Source organism: Amia ocellicauda, unplaced genomic scaffold, assembly GCF_036373705.1.
Source record: "Amia ocellicauda isolate fAmiCal2 unplaced genomic scaffold, fAmiCal2.hap1 HAP1_SCAFFOLD_32, whole genome shotgun sequence".
In the NCBI taxonomy this organism is placed as follows: domain Eukaryota; kingdom Metazoa; phylum Chordata; class Actinopteri; order Amiiformes; family Amiidae; genus Amia; species Amia ocellicauda.
Genome location: NW_027102887.1, coordinates 1,200,542 through 1,215,577, shown reverse-complemented (window position 1 = coordinate 1,215,577; position 15,036 = coordinate 1,200,542). Strand labels below are relative to the sequence as shown.

The 15,036-nt window shown below is 39.7% G+C and overlaps 1 non-coding gene across 1 annotated transcript; it reads left to right on the top strand.

Moving 5' to 3' along the window:
* Positions 1 to 12,603: 12,603 nt before the first annotated feature.
* Positions 12,604 to 12,718, top strand: LOC136730550 (U5 spliceosomal RNA). Its single transcript, XR_010809344.1, has one exon. It is a non-coding gene; the product is annotated as a U5 spliceosomal RNA (small nuclear RNA).
* The last annotated feature ends 2,318 nt before the right edge of the window (positions 12,719 to 15,036 follow it).

The following is a 15,036-nucleotide window of genomic DNA, read 5'->3' as shown; positions in this document are numbered from 1 at the left end:
TAAATTACTAAATGAACCAACCTGAATCAACACAAATCCCTGAGTAATAATTACAACAAGATACAATTATTCTTTCCTTCGGGGTGACGTTAGAAATCCATGTTTAATCGATCTGAAACCTCTGTTGAAACTTAAAGCAACGGCCCGTTTTACCGCTGTCTGGCTGCTTCAATGAGTCAGTGATCTGGATTTCTATTGGATCCCGCGCAGCAGTTCAAACATCAACCAATCGGCATATTGTATGGTCTTATGGCCCTAATGCACTTGCCTACATGTAGCGATGTGTTTTCTATTATGCAAAATGGCGAAACGAAAATTGTGTTGCTTTAACAGTTGCCAAGAAGAAAGAATGATTCCTCGTCGTACTCGGACCAGGTGGAAAACAAGGCAAAACTTGTTTTTCCAGCAAAGTTTTGGTCATATTGATAATTTATAGGCCCTAGAAATGTGTGTATTAAATATGATAAACTATAATATATTCATAAATAGGCATTATACTTATTGTTGAACATAATTGTACAAATAATGTTTAGTTTAAGTTATGTTAAGTTTTAAGGTTTTAAAAATGTGTTTAAAATGTTGTAAAATGCATTGACAAACATATCTGAAGGCGAGTAGATTTCCCACTACAGCTGGTCATGTTGTTTTTAAATGCTGCCCGTGAACTGAACAATGAACGAAGTCACCATATCTAAATATTCACAACAAACACCCTTTCGACATGAAACCAAGAAATGAGAGCAATGCTTTCACTGCTCGCCATAGCGTCTCAATGTTAGTGTCCCTCAGCAGGATATGTCGCCCATTTTAGGTTTACAGGCATTCTATAAATTAGCAGCCTGGCATTAGTACTGTCAGTAAAATATTATGCATGGCTAATAATTTTATGTCATAATAATATATTCATCTGTAGCCTATGGAGATGGCTTCCATCTCAAGACACCAATATAAATCTAAGCACAACAGCAATGCTAAAATGTAATGTATTATTGTGTCTGTAAAAGTGAAAGGAGCATACAGGTAGACGGTGGGGTGGGTTGTGAACACTAGCTTTAATCTTGATGAACATCCTGGGAATTAATAACAGTCAAAACAGCTTGCCATATTGTTGAACAAGAATATCAACATTTAGAGTAAAACAGGTTTCTTTTGGTACACACTTTGCTTATGATCACTCAAATTTGGATTCTTTCCCATTTGTTACAGAATACCAACCAATCAAACCTGGTGTCTTCAGGTCCCTCAAATGACCATGTCACAGATGCCAGTTGGCTGAACATCCTCGCATTTTCCATGAAGCACAATGTAACAGAGGCTTTAATGGAGGACCTACTGAAGCTGTTAAGGTTATGTAGTGGGGATGCTGCAAGCATCCCAAGTAGCAAGTACATGCTAGAGAAGGAGTTTAAAGATTATGTAGACAAATCAGAATACCATCTGTGAGACAAAGTTTAGAGCTGGGTCAATTTTTTATTTGTATACCTTTGAGGAATCAACTTCAAGCTCTTTTGGAGAATGAGCCTATTCCAAATATTTACAATGACCAAAACAGATGGAATAACAGATTTTTCAGATGGGAAGTTGTACAAATATCTGAAATCAGTTAGTGATTCATTCTTTTCCCTGTCTTTCAATTGTGATGGAGTGCCAGTGTTCCAGTCATCTAAATACAGCATATGGCCCTTACTATGCTCTGTTAATGAATTACCCCCAGAGGAAAGAGATACAAATGTCATACTATGTGCCTTGTGGTTTGGGTCATCAAAACCACAAATGACTAGCTTCCTCAAACCTTTTGTGGAGGAATGCAAAAGTCTTGGACAAACAGGTCTTCAGTGGCAGGATCCAGTAGATCACTCAATCAAAACGACAAAGGTCTATGCATTATGTGCCATATGTGATGCTGTTGCACGACCTTTACTGCAAAATTTCAAGCAGTTTAATGGAGAGTATGGGTGTGGGCACTGTCTTCATCCAGGTGTTCCTTAGAGATCATGACACAACTGTGCAAATAGGTGAGATTGCCAAAAATAATGAACAGAGCATTTTGGGCATAAAAGGGCCATCTCCAATTGTGGACTTGCCAGATTTTGACCTGATCAATGGCATGGTCCCTGATTACATGCATTGTGTGTTGCTGGGGGTTTGCCGGCAAATAGCCACTTTATGGTTTGATTCCAAAAGCTATAGTAAACCATGGTATGTTGGTTTGAACACTGTAACAGTGGATGTAAATCTTTTAGCAATCAAGCCTCTAAGCATTTTTTCCAGAATCCCACGGTCTATTGTTGAGCTAAGGTTTTGGAAAGCTCACGAATGACAGAACTGGCTTTTATATTACAGTTTGCCAGTCCTGGAGGGGATACTTCCAAACAGGTATCTTTGCCACTGGGCTCTACTTGTGGAGGGTGTGAGCATTTTGCTAGGTTCAGACATTAGCCAAGAGGATATTGACCATGCTCATGAGGCTCTTGAGCTTTATGTTAAATCAGTTCAGTCTTTGTATGGCGAAGATCAGGTGACCTACAATATGCATTCACTTCTGCATTTGACTAAGAGTGTTGAGAATTTGGGTCCTCTCTGGGCCCAGTCTGCTTTCATGTTTGAGAGCTATAATGGCTACTTGCTCAAGCAAGTCAAAAGCAGTAATGCAGTGCCTCAGCAGCTTTGCAAAAGAGTAGCATGGTCTCGGGCATTGCCACGCATAGCTAAGGCCTGCTCATCCATTGATGTTTCACCTGAAATTAAATCATTCTACACAGAAATGACCTCTGGTAAACGTCATGTAAAGAATTATACTAGATATGACTTGCACTTGGAGTGCCAAAGATTAGGCCAGTGTCTGAAAATAATATGAATGCATTGCATGCATTGCTAGATGTACCTGGGACCTCTATTGGCAGGTACTACAACAGAATAGTTATCAACGGAGAGGTCATTCAAAGCCAAACATACACAAAGACAAAGAAAAGGAACAACTCGGTTGTGATATTGAAAGATGGCAGTATTTTCACGGTTTCACACTTTCTCTGTGTCAGTGATGACCAATATCACTTATATGCAATTGGCAAATTTGGAAATTGTACAGTGCAGAAACTGGTTCGAGGATCTGCTGTCAAAATATCACTGACCTTTATGCGGACTGTTCATTTTCCTACAGGATTTGAAAGAGCAGTTGATCTAAGGTTGATTATACAGTATATGACCATGTTTGATTATAGGCATAGGGCTCCACTTAGGACAAGGCAAGAGCATGAGTTAAGTACAGCCTTATACTGCTAAACTGCACTGTGTTTTATACATGTCTTCATATGCTGGACATTCATATTAAATTTGCACTATTTTCCTATGTTTTTACTTCATCAAAAACTATATGCCTTTAGTTGTATGTAGGACATATATGATTAAAAATACATTAATATTATGCAATTTATATATGTGTTTTTTGCAGCATATATGTCCCTTACAATATTCGGTTTGAACATATAAGAATCACAGGTTTTTTTAGGAAAAGGAAAGGATCCAAGTGCAGGCTTTAGAGTTGAAGCAGATAATCCAATAAGGGCAAAACGAGAGAGCATAAACAGGGACAGTCCAGGTCAAACGATCAAGCGAACAGGCTAGTAGAGAGATCCGAAAGGGGTAAACGAGAGAAGGAAGCAAGAGGTCAAAAATACACGGGAAGGCAATCAAGAAACAAGGCTTAGAATTGATTCAGGAGAGAATGCAAGACTTCGCGATGAATCTAGGAAACAGAGGGGTACTGTGTACTGTGAAGGAGAGAGGGATTGAACGAGGTGAATGAAGGATTGACCAATGATAGGAGAGGAGAACAGAACAGGTGCACCTGGTAGGGAAGAATGTGGAAAGACTGGTTTGACTGGACAAAGGACAAGAGAAGCACTAAACTAGTATTTGGGAGAGGGAGACCTCTGGTGGTGAACTAAGGTAGAAGCAGGGGAGACCGTGACAGTCTCCAAGGTTCTCATCGTAAATAACAAACAGAAATCAAACTACCTTCTGGCCTGACCTTCCAGCTTGACCTTATCTTTCTTAAGTATACAAGAGAGATTAACAGGTGTGAGAAAAGAATTTCTAACTTTCCTTCCACACATACATACATACATACATACATACATACGGAAAATAAATAATAGAATTTTGAATCACAATAAGATGTTATCAAGTACAGAAAAAGAAAATGTAATAAAATGTGATCTTAAATACATACAAATAAAGAAAATTGGTTTACTATTTCCAGATTCCTTTTTTGAAATACAATGACATGCATTACAAATGAGTATTTACATTATATTTACAGCCGGTGCTCGTGTGTCACTGTGTCCCTCAGGCTGTGGTAGGCGCTGACATATTGGGCAGCCAGGGTGGCTGTGTGTCCCTCCCCCAGGAGGACTGACCGTTTTTCTTTTTTCTAAGTTTTGTCACAGGTTGGGTGGGCATCCATTATGTTGTTACAGAATGGGTCCCTTATTTTGGGCTAAAGCTTTCCGTGGAGGGGAACGTGGATCAGTTTGTACCATTTTTGGGAAGATCTGCCTTGTTGGGGCGGAGCTGTGATCCAGGTGAACAGCAGATCGGGCATAGGTGGGCATGTGGGCAGAGGAGTAGGAAGGCCGGTCAAGCAAATAAGCTTGCTAAGGTACGCAGCAGCAGCAAGCAGCCCCCCCATCCAGCCAGCCAGCCAGTCTGGCTAGCAGTGACTGAGTGGTTGACAGACGGCAAGCAACGGAATGTACGTGCTCTGTGATGTCATAGCAGTCAGCTGAGAGAGGCTCGTGATGTCATCGCTGAGCTGTCTGTCTGTCTGTCTGTCTCTCTCTCTCTCTCTCTCTCTCTCTCTCTCTCTCTCTCTCTCTCTCTCTTCCTCTCAATTCAATTCATTTGTATTGTCAAAGCAATTGGACATACATACATACATCCATACATGCTAGAAAGTCATCACTATGTTATCTTAAAGGCTAACTAAGCAGAACATATATCATTATAGAACAGAGTTCATAGGTCAACACATGGTTTTAGGGAACAGGCACGTAGGTCAAACCGTTTGACATTGTCTCCAAGGTTCTCATCGTAAATAACAAACAGAAATCAAACTATCTTCTGGGCTGACCTTCTAGTTTGACCGTATCTTTCTTAAGTATACAAGAGAGAAAAACAGGTGTAAGAAAATAATTTCTAATTTTCCTTCTACACATATATACATACATACATACATATGTAGCGTTATGTTGGGTGTATTTGGATAAGAGCATTTGGGCTCTGAGCTGAAGCACGGATCTAAAGAAAACCTCTCCCCCCCCAAAGTTATCAGATTTCCTTAGCTCATCAGCTTGGAACTGGTTTGCATCAAAGTGACAGTTTTGGGGAGGATGGCACCGAGAAGAGGCCAAATAGTTTGGAATTCTGCTATGAGATGTCTGGAGAAAGGGGCCTGTAGGTGATAAAAACTCTTTGAAGTGGATGAGAGCCGAAATCCCGACATAGAGCTACGAACCCGGGCCAACCGGCATTTCCAAAAGATGGCATGGATTGACATCAGTCATAAATCAAGCCCCCCTCCAATAGGACACTGGGGGCTGAAACCGAAATCCAATCTCAAGAACTCAGGGACCAATCACCTACTGATCTGACAGACTTTAAGGAACAGTCTTTCTCTCTCTCTTTCTCTCACCTGAACCAGAAACTCGCTGCCACAGCTCAACCTGTAGCTCTGTTGCCAGAACCGGAATCAGAAACCAACCAAGTCTTTGCCGGCAACAGAAGAGTTAAACTGGGAGAAGGAGATTGAGCCGTACGAAGAATTCTTTTAAAGGACTTTATTAAATAAATAACTTTACAGACCCACCTGATCAGTGGAGTTTTACAGCTGGACAATTGACTAAGTCGACTGAATACGAAAGTGTCAGTCACTTAAATAGCTATTTGAGTCTTAAGAAACTTGACCCTTGGAACAAACAGGGCCCTGCTTTCCTCAAAGACTTCGTCTTCAAGTAACTACGGTGGAACCCTGCTTACAAAGAAGATTTTGTGCACAACCTTGGAGCATTCAAACCAGTGGAAAATCTGTTTGGAAAAGACTCTACATTCCCGAAACCCCAACTTCCAGGTGCATCGACTGAGTGGAAGTTCTTGGACAAAGCCGAACCAGACTGCCTTTGTTCCAAACCACACGGACCTCGTGCCGTGTGCTGTTATCTGAGCCCGAAGCCAGAGAGGCATCTCTGCGACGAAGTTCACATAAGTTTAACAGTTTGGAGTTTGTGATTCATGACATTTGAGAAATCAATTAGAAATGTTAATATGTGATTCATAACTCTAGAATGTGTAATATCATTTAGTTTTCTTAAATATAAATGTGTGTTGCATTAAACTGTTTTGTTGATAATTTTAGAAATAAAATCTGTCAACGCCGAGAAATATCTTCTCATTCCTGTTTAACTGTTTAGTCTGAAATTGACACAAGTTAATAGACATTAGATTATTGGTGGCCCTGCCTATCCTTAATCATTGAATAATAATCAGTTAAGGGAAATTGTGGTAACAAATAGGATCTTTCTCGGCACCTAAACGTAAATGAGACTGATATATATATAACGAGAAGTTACCTGACATAAATACTAACCTGCGTAGTTATTTAATGTCTGACTAATAATACTAACGAGAGACTCACCTTCGTCTTACTAACCGGTATTGTAGTCAATGTGTTTATAACCTTTTTTGTTTAACGATTTGTTAAACGGAATGTATGTGCTCTGTGCTGTCATAGCAGTAAGCTGAGAGAGGCTCGTCATGTCATCACTGAGCTGGCTGGCTGGCTGGCTGGCTCTCTGTGTGTGTGTGTGTGTGTGTGTGTGTGTATGTGTGTCTCTCTGTCTGTCTGTCTGTCTGTCTCTCTCTCTCTCTCTCTCCCTCTCAATTCAATTCATTTGTATTGTCAAAGCAATTGGACATGCATACATACATACATACATATATATGGAAAATAAACAATATGTGTACATCTCTTTCGGCATTAGTGGTGCCCTCACAGATGTGCAAGTTACATGACAGACAGACAGACACACACACACACACTTTCACACACAGACAGACAGACAGACACAGACACACACAGACACACACACACATACTTTGACAGACAGACAGACAGACAGACAGACAGACACACGCATATTATGGGTCTTTGTTGGGTAGTGAAATGGGTAGCATCAGTCGCAGTGTGGGTAATGTCAGGGAGCCAATCATAGTCCCCGTTATTTGCATATCGTGGCGCAAAGCATTCTGGGAAAAGCAACTAAACACGTTTAGTCATGTATTTGTCCATAGTTTACACATGAGATGAAAGAGACAGTATGACGTATTGAGCACCTGGGATTCCTCATGTGTATGTGAGGGGCAGAGGAACCGGATCCCAAGTGTGCGTCCCAGGTGCTATAGGTTTCAAAGCATGCAGGGGAATAGGCACCCCACCCTGACACCTATAGAAGACTGGATAGGGAGATATAAATAGCAATGGGGAGACTCTTGTACTTGGTGTGGCTCTATCCATATAGTGGGGCCAGCAGCCACTTAGCAGGTGCAGCAATAGAAGCTCAGCCTGGGGAGACTGGATTTAGCATTTCCTCTCCATTTTGATAACTATTCATAATCATTTCTGCAAAATACTTCTATGATACCTATGTATGTTTTTTACTTGTACTATATTATACTATCAAGTATCAGTGTACACATACAATGTGACCTGTTACATTAATACAGAGGCCACGGAAGGCCAGATCACTAATAGCCACTGTCCCCTGATATTACACTTTTTTACAATCACTTTGGCACTCATTTCAGAACCTTGATGTCATTTTTCAAAACTCTAGACACTAAACTCACACCCGATGATCAAAATGCACATTTTTCAAAACTCTAACACTTTTTTACAATTGCTTGGATACAATACACATCAACCTCAGATCATTTGTTCATTGAACTAAAATGACACAACTTACATCAAAGTATTACCATTTCAAAATGCAATTCACACATTACATCTGAGATCACTGTCTATTCATTTCATTACAAAGATCTAACTATCAATTGATACAGCTGCTCAAAATGATAAGTGACTGTTGCATTACTCTTAATGCATAATTTTATGGAAACTGACAAACAATATTCCATGTTTCGATCATGAAAGTTTCAGGATAATGAGATCCATTGACACCAATAACCGAGGAGCATGAACCAGTTGGACTACATTATCTATGGATGTAATATTTCATCATCATTCATCATCATGTAGCACTTTTCCACACCATGTTTTCAGTGTGGAAGGAAAGTTAGAAATTCTTTCTCTAATACCTGTTTTTCTCTCTTGTATACTTAAGAAAGATAAGGTCAAGCTAGAAGGTCAGGCCAGAAGGTAGTTTGATTTCTGTTTGTTATTTACGATGAGAATCTTGGAGACAATGTCAAACAGTATGATTGAAGTGCCTGCTCCCTAATCCATGTGTTGATCTATGAACTCTGTCCTATAATGATATAAATTCTGCTTAGCTAACTTTTAAGATAACATAGTAATGACTTTCTGATTATAACCAGCTCTTTGATTTTTGTGTATAAAAGCTCTGACTGTTAAAATGAAGGCAGAGCGACTTTGGGATCTACTTGAGTCACTGTTCCTCTCCACGCTGCGTGTATTAAAGGCATTGCAACTAACGCTCCAACCTGGTTGAAGATGATTGTTCTTCCACATCAGATTTGACATTACTGTATGTATGCAGGCCCTTGTAATTGCTTTTCCAATACTGCCAACTGGTTATTGATGATTGATTTCACATTGTGGTACGAGTATCGAGTGAAATGAGTGCTATCCACCCCAGCAACACAGTGATAACATGGAGCCGGCAAGTCATCCAGGTCACAATAGAGGTCAAGCAGTGGGAGGAGGAAGACGTGGTGGTCAAAGGAATGGAAGGGGACATGCACCCCTTCTGAGAGGTGGTCGTGGGCCTCGTCATAGAGGAGGGCTTAGGCCTCACCAGAGAGGCAGCCATGGGCCTCATTTGAGAGGTGTTGGGGGAACGTGGTAGAGGACAAGGCCACGGACCAGACAGCGGCAGCAACAGCAAATAGTGTCCAGTGAAATCCGAGAAATAGTTGTAGAGCATGTTGTAAATCATGGCATGACCATGACTGAGGCAGCTACAATGATTCAATCAAACCTCAGAATCAACTCAGGATCAACTGTGGCCTCAATCATCAGAAATTTCCGTACTGAGAAGCGGCAAGTCTTCAGCATGCACTAAACATTAGGCTACTCTCAATTGTCAAATGACTGTATACTGCATACCAATGTGTAGCACAGAGTATAGTGTGCCTTTTGAAAGAAATGCAGACAGAGTGAAGCAGCTGATGACTGAGTATGTTCAGGTATGTTCAGTTTCAAGATGCCTCTTGTGAAAAATGGTTGTGAGAACCTGAACCTGAACACAGGGCTGATGGAAATTTAGAAGTACAGTAATCAATCCTTTGTTTTGCTTTTTACACTAAGCCAGGTGAGGAACACTGCAGTTGACATTTTACTGTAGTTTTGTTCTTTTTTGTAGCTAATTATTGTTGCATGGATTCAAAGAAACCTATGGTGTGATTTGATTGTATTGCATCAATACATTTCAGATTTTGTTCAATGATTCCACTGTGTCTGTAGTATTCTCTCTACTAGTCCTTTTACAGTGATGTATTTATGTGTAGTACCATAATGAAACATGTATCACATATTTTGTACTACAATATTTAATGATTGTACGAACAACTACACAGTGAAACTATCGGTATCTTCTGTGTTACTATGTTACTATGGTATTTCATGATAAATGAGTTATTTGAACCAACAAGTCTGCAAGTGCAAGGTTTCTTTAAAGATATGAAAGGCTGTCCAATGTTCAAAACATTGTATTGTGCAGTGTTACAAGTGATGACCGTTTTGAGTTTTGTGTCTAGTTTTGAAAAATGACATCAAGGTTCTGAAATTAGTGACAAAGTGATTGTAAAAAACTGTATATTCATCCTATTTAATGTGCTCTTTTAAAATGTACTTTTCTTTTTTATGTTGCCATTTCTGTTCTACCAATGTTTCAGTTGTTAGCCAAAGATTGACAGAGTACATCTCATACACACAGGCCAGACAGCAAGGATTTCTTTTTGAAATTCAATTACAAATGCTGCATGAATTCATCAATACGATTAGAGCTCCTGAAAACTCACTCTACAGCATCTCATTAGCAGTGAAAAGAAACCAAGAAAGTTGGGACAGTCGACTGTTTACCACTATGTAACATCACCTTTTCTTTTAATAACACTTATTAAGCACTTGGGCACTGAAGACACCACTTGGTTAAGTTTAGCAAGTGGGATTTCCCCCCATTCATCCATTATGCATTTCCTCAGCTGCGCAACTGCACAGGGCCTTCGTTGTCTTAATTTGCACTTCATAGTGCGCCACACATTCTCAATTCGGAGACAGGTCAGGACTGCAGGCAGGCCATGCTAGCACCCGCACTCTCTGCCTACGCAACCATGCGCTTGTAATCTGGGCAGAATGTGGTTTGGCGTTATCCTGCTGAAAAATGCAGGGACGTCCCTGGAAAAGATGATGTCTCGATGGCAGCATATGTTGCTCCAAAATGTGTACATCTCTTTCTGCAAAAATGGTGCCCTCACAGATGTGCGAGTTACATGACAGACAGACACTCATACACACTGTCACACCCACACACACACACACACTTTCACAGACAGACACACGCACACACACACACACTTTCACAGACACACACACACACACACACACTTTCACACAGAGACAGACACACACACACTTACATATATACATACATACATACATACAGTGAGGGAAAAAAGTATTTGATCCCCTGCTGATTTTGTGCGTTTGCCCACTCACAAAGAAATGATCAGTCTATAATTTTAATGGTAGGTGTATTTTAACAGTGAGAGACAGAATAACAGCCAAATAATCCAGAAAAACGCATTTCAAAAAAGTTATAAATTGATTTGCATGTTAATGAGGGAAATAAGTATTTGATCCCCTATCAATCAGCAAGATTTCTGGCTCCCAGGTGTCTTTCATACAGGTAACGAGCTGAGATTAGGTGCACTCTCTTAAAGGGAGTGCTCCTAATCTCAGCTCGTTACCTGTATAAAAGACACCTGTCCACAGAAGCAATCAATCAATCAGATTCCAAACTCTCCACCATGGCCAAGACCAAAGAGCTGTCCAAGGATGTCAGGGACAAGATTGTAGACCTACACAAGGCTGGAATGGGCTACAAGACCATCACCAAGCAGCTTGGTGAGAAGGTGACAACAGTTGGTGCGATTATTCGCAAATGGAAGAAACACAAAATAACTGTCAGTCTCCCTCAGTCTGGGGCTCCATGCAAGATCTCACCTCGTGGAGTTTCAATGATCATGAGAACGGTGAGGAATCAGCCCAGAACTACATGGGAGGATCTTGTTAATGATCTCAAGGTAGCTGGGACCATAGTCACCAAGAAAACAATTGGTAACACACTACGCCATGAAGGACTGAAATCCTGCAGCGCCCGCAAGGTCCCCCTGCTCAAGAAAGCACATGTACAGGCCCGTCTGAAGTTTGCCAATGAACATCTGAATGATTCAGAGGAGAACTGGGTGAAAGTGGTCTCAGATGAGACCAAAATCAAGCTCTTTGCCATCAACTCAACTCGCCGTGTTTGGAGGAGGAGGAATGACCCCAAGAACACCATTCCCACCATCAAACAAGGAGGTGGAAACATTATGCTTTGGGGCTGTTTTTCTGCTAAGGGGACAGGACAACTGCACCGCATCAAAGGGACGATGGACGGGGCCATGTACCATCAAATCATGGGTGAGAACCTCCTTCCCTAAGCCAGGGCATTGAAAATGGGTCAAATACTTATTTCCCTCATTAACATGCAAATCAATTTATAACTTTTTTGAAATGCATTTTTCTGGATTTTGTGGCTGTTATTCTGTCTCTCACTGTTAAAATACACCTACCATTAAAATTATAGACTGATCATTTCTTTGTCAGTGGGCAAACGCACAAAATCAGCAGGGGATCAAATACTTTTTTCCCCCACTGTACATACATATATATGGAAAAGAAACATTACAAGTATAAATCACAATAAGATGTAATAAAGTACAGATAAACAAAATGTAATAAAATGTGATCTTTTTGAAAATGCAGGGACGTCACTGGAAAAGATGATGTCTGGATGGCAGCATGTGTTGCTCCAAAATGTGTACATCTCTTCTGCAAAAATGGTGCCCTCACAGATGTGCGAGTTACATGACAGACAGACAGACAGACACTCACACCCACACACACACACTTTCACACAGAGACAGGCACACACACACACACATACATACATACATACATACATATGGAAAAGAAACAATACATTTATAAATCACAATAAGATGTAATAAAGTACAGAAAAACTAAATGTAAGAAAATGTGATCTTTAATACACACAAATATGTATGGCTGGTCGGATGCGTCTTGGACTCGGGTTCCTCTTCATTACGTATAACGCTTTTGCCTTTTGCTAAAGCTTTCCGTGGAGGGGATCGTGGGTGAGTTTGTACCATTTTTGGGAGGATCTGCCTTGTTGGGGCGGAGCTGTGATCCAGGTGAACAGCAGATCGGGCATAGGTGGGCATGTGGGCAGAGGAGTAGGAAGGCCGGTCAAGCAAATAAGCTTGCTAAGATACGCAACAGCAGCAAGCAGCCCCCCCATCCAGCCAGCCAGCCAGCCAGTCTGGCTGGCAGTGACTGAGTGGTTGACAGACGGCAAGCAACGGAATGTACGTGCTCTGTGATGTCATAGCAGTCAGCTGAGAGAGGCTCGTGATGTCATCGCTGAGCTGGCTGGCTGGCTGGCTCTGTGTGTGTGTGTGTGTGTGTGTGTCTATGTCTGTCTGTTTTTCTGTTTGTCAGTCTGTCTGTCTGTCTCTCTCTCTCTCTCTCCCTCTCAATTCTATTCATTTGTATTGTCAAAGCAATTGGACATACATACATACATATATATATGTAGCGTAAGGTACACTTTTAAATTTCAATTAAAGAAGTGAATTCATAGTATCACCTTATCACGAATCCTGGAGTCTTGTAGAACTCAATTTCTGTAATCATTGGACGCAGACACCAATTCCAAAGATATAAATTGTCAAATTTATTTAAAAACAAAGACTAAATGTAGCACTACACTAATTATACAAAAGGGAAAAACTAATTAAAATTCAACTCTAGATCAACAAATCAAAGACAAATCACTTCCGTGACCAAATCAAAGACCATGGGATCACATAGGATAACACACAAATCGTTAAACAAAAAAGGTTATAAACACATTGACTACAATACCGGTTAGTAATTCTAGGAATCACTAAGAAACAGTTGAAAGTGCTAAATTGCAGTTTCAGAAGATGAAAAAAAACTGTAACTGATGGGATAATTACTGCAAATATTAAATAAATGTATTGCAGGATTGTTTTTTTTTAAATCATTTTCATATATATATATATATATATATATATATTCATTTTAAACTCTTTTTCTCTCTGAATACAGCACAAAATAAGAAAGAAAACCGATGGAGCTTCAAGAATTAGATCCCGTCATATTCTACAGACATTTAAAGAGTCCAGTGAAGTTGAGCTACAGCAAAACGTTAAGCAGCTCGAAAAGGAAAACACAAGACTTAAAAATGAAAACCAATGTCTTCGAAACCGTATGGTTGATGGTAAGTTTTTTTATTTATAGCAAATAATTCCTTACCTTGATAAATGTTATTCTTCAGTAATTTAGATTCCAGAGTAATGTATTATAGTTGATCATACTGAAGTAATCTAGAACCACAATACAGACTCTTAATGTGCACTGTCTAATAGTTTAATAATACTGATTATTAAATAAAGTTTTTCAACATAACTTCATAATCCTACATTAATGACTATATGCATTACATTAGACCTGGTAATTCTTGTATTTTATCTCTTCTATTTTTTTCGTAGCTAATGTTAATGACCCACAAAAAGGTCAGTTTGCCAATAACATAGAGCAAGTCTCTCAAGTATAATTGCAGGCATTGATGGTTTTGTTTTCACTTTGTATTAAATATATTACTAGAAATGATTATCATTTAATACTAAGGTTTTTTTCTCCAGAGATTCCAGACCTTTTGGACAATCTGAAAAAAATTGTAACAAAAGCCACATTTATCAGCAATGAAGACAAAAGTGTGTCACCATCAAGTGGTTCTGACAGCCCCACAGCAAATTGTTCTGAATCTGACAAAGAATCACCAAAACAGGTATAACACTCTTGGTCTACAATATTACAAAGACAAGGTAAAAATATATATATTGAAAACAAATATTGGTTGTAAACAATCTAATGATGCTACATTATCAGTTATATTCATAGTTATAGTTGATAATAAGAATGTAATTGAATTATGGGTGTCACAGATTCACTGACTTTATTATGTCTGTAAATTAATAAACTTAGAATTGAGACATACTGTGGTCTTTAATAACACATTTCTGTAACAAAATCACAGCCTTACTGATAATGTATTCCACTTAACATAATATAAGAATAGTTTGGGGATAAACTTGTTTTTTATTTACCATTGTCTTTTAGGTGGAAATATTCCCAGGCACTGGAGTTTACATTGACAAACTGTCCTGGATCCTTGCAGAGAGGTGCAGCACGAATACGTCATATGCAAGAACCCTGACGGTTGCTGTAAAAACTCTCCTTTTTAACTGTATAGAACACAAAGGGTTAGCATTTGAAATGTTCCTTTGGCCTTTGTTTTAGTTTCAGAGACTAGAGTTAATTTATTAATAAATAATAATACCTTACATGTAGCAGCTGGAAAGATCCCAAAGTGCTCTACAGACTCACTTCACCCACCACCCTCTGGGGTG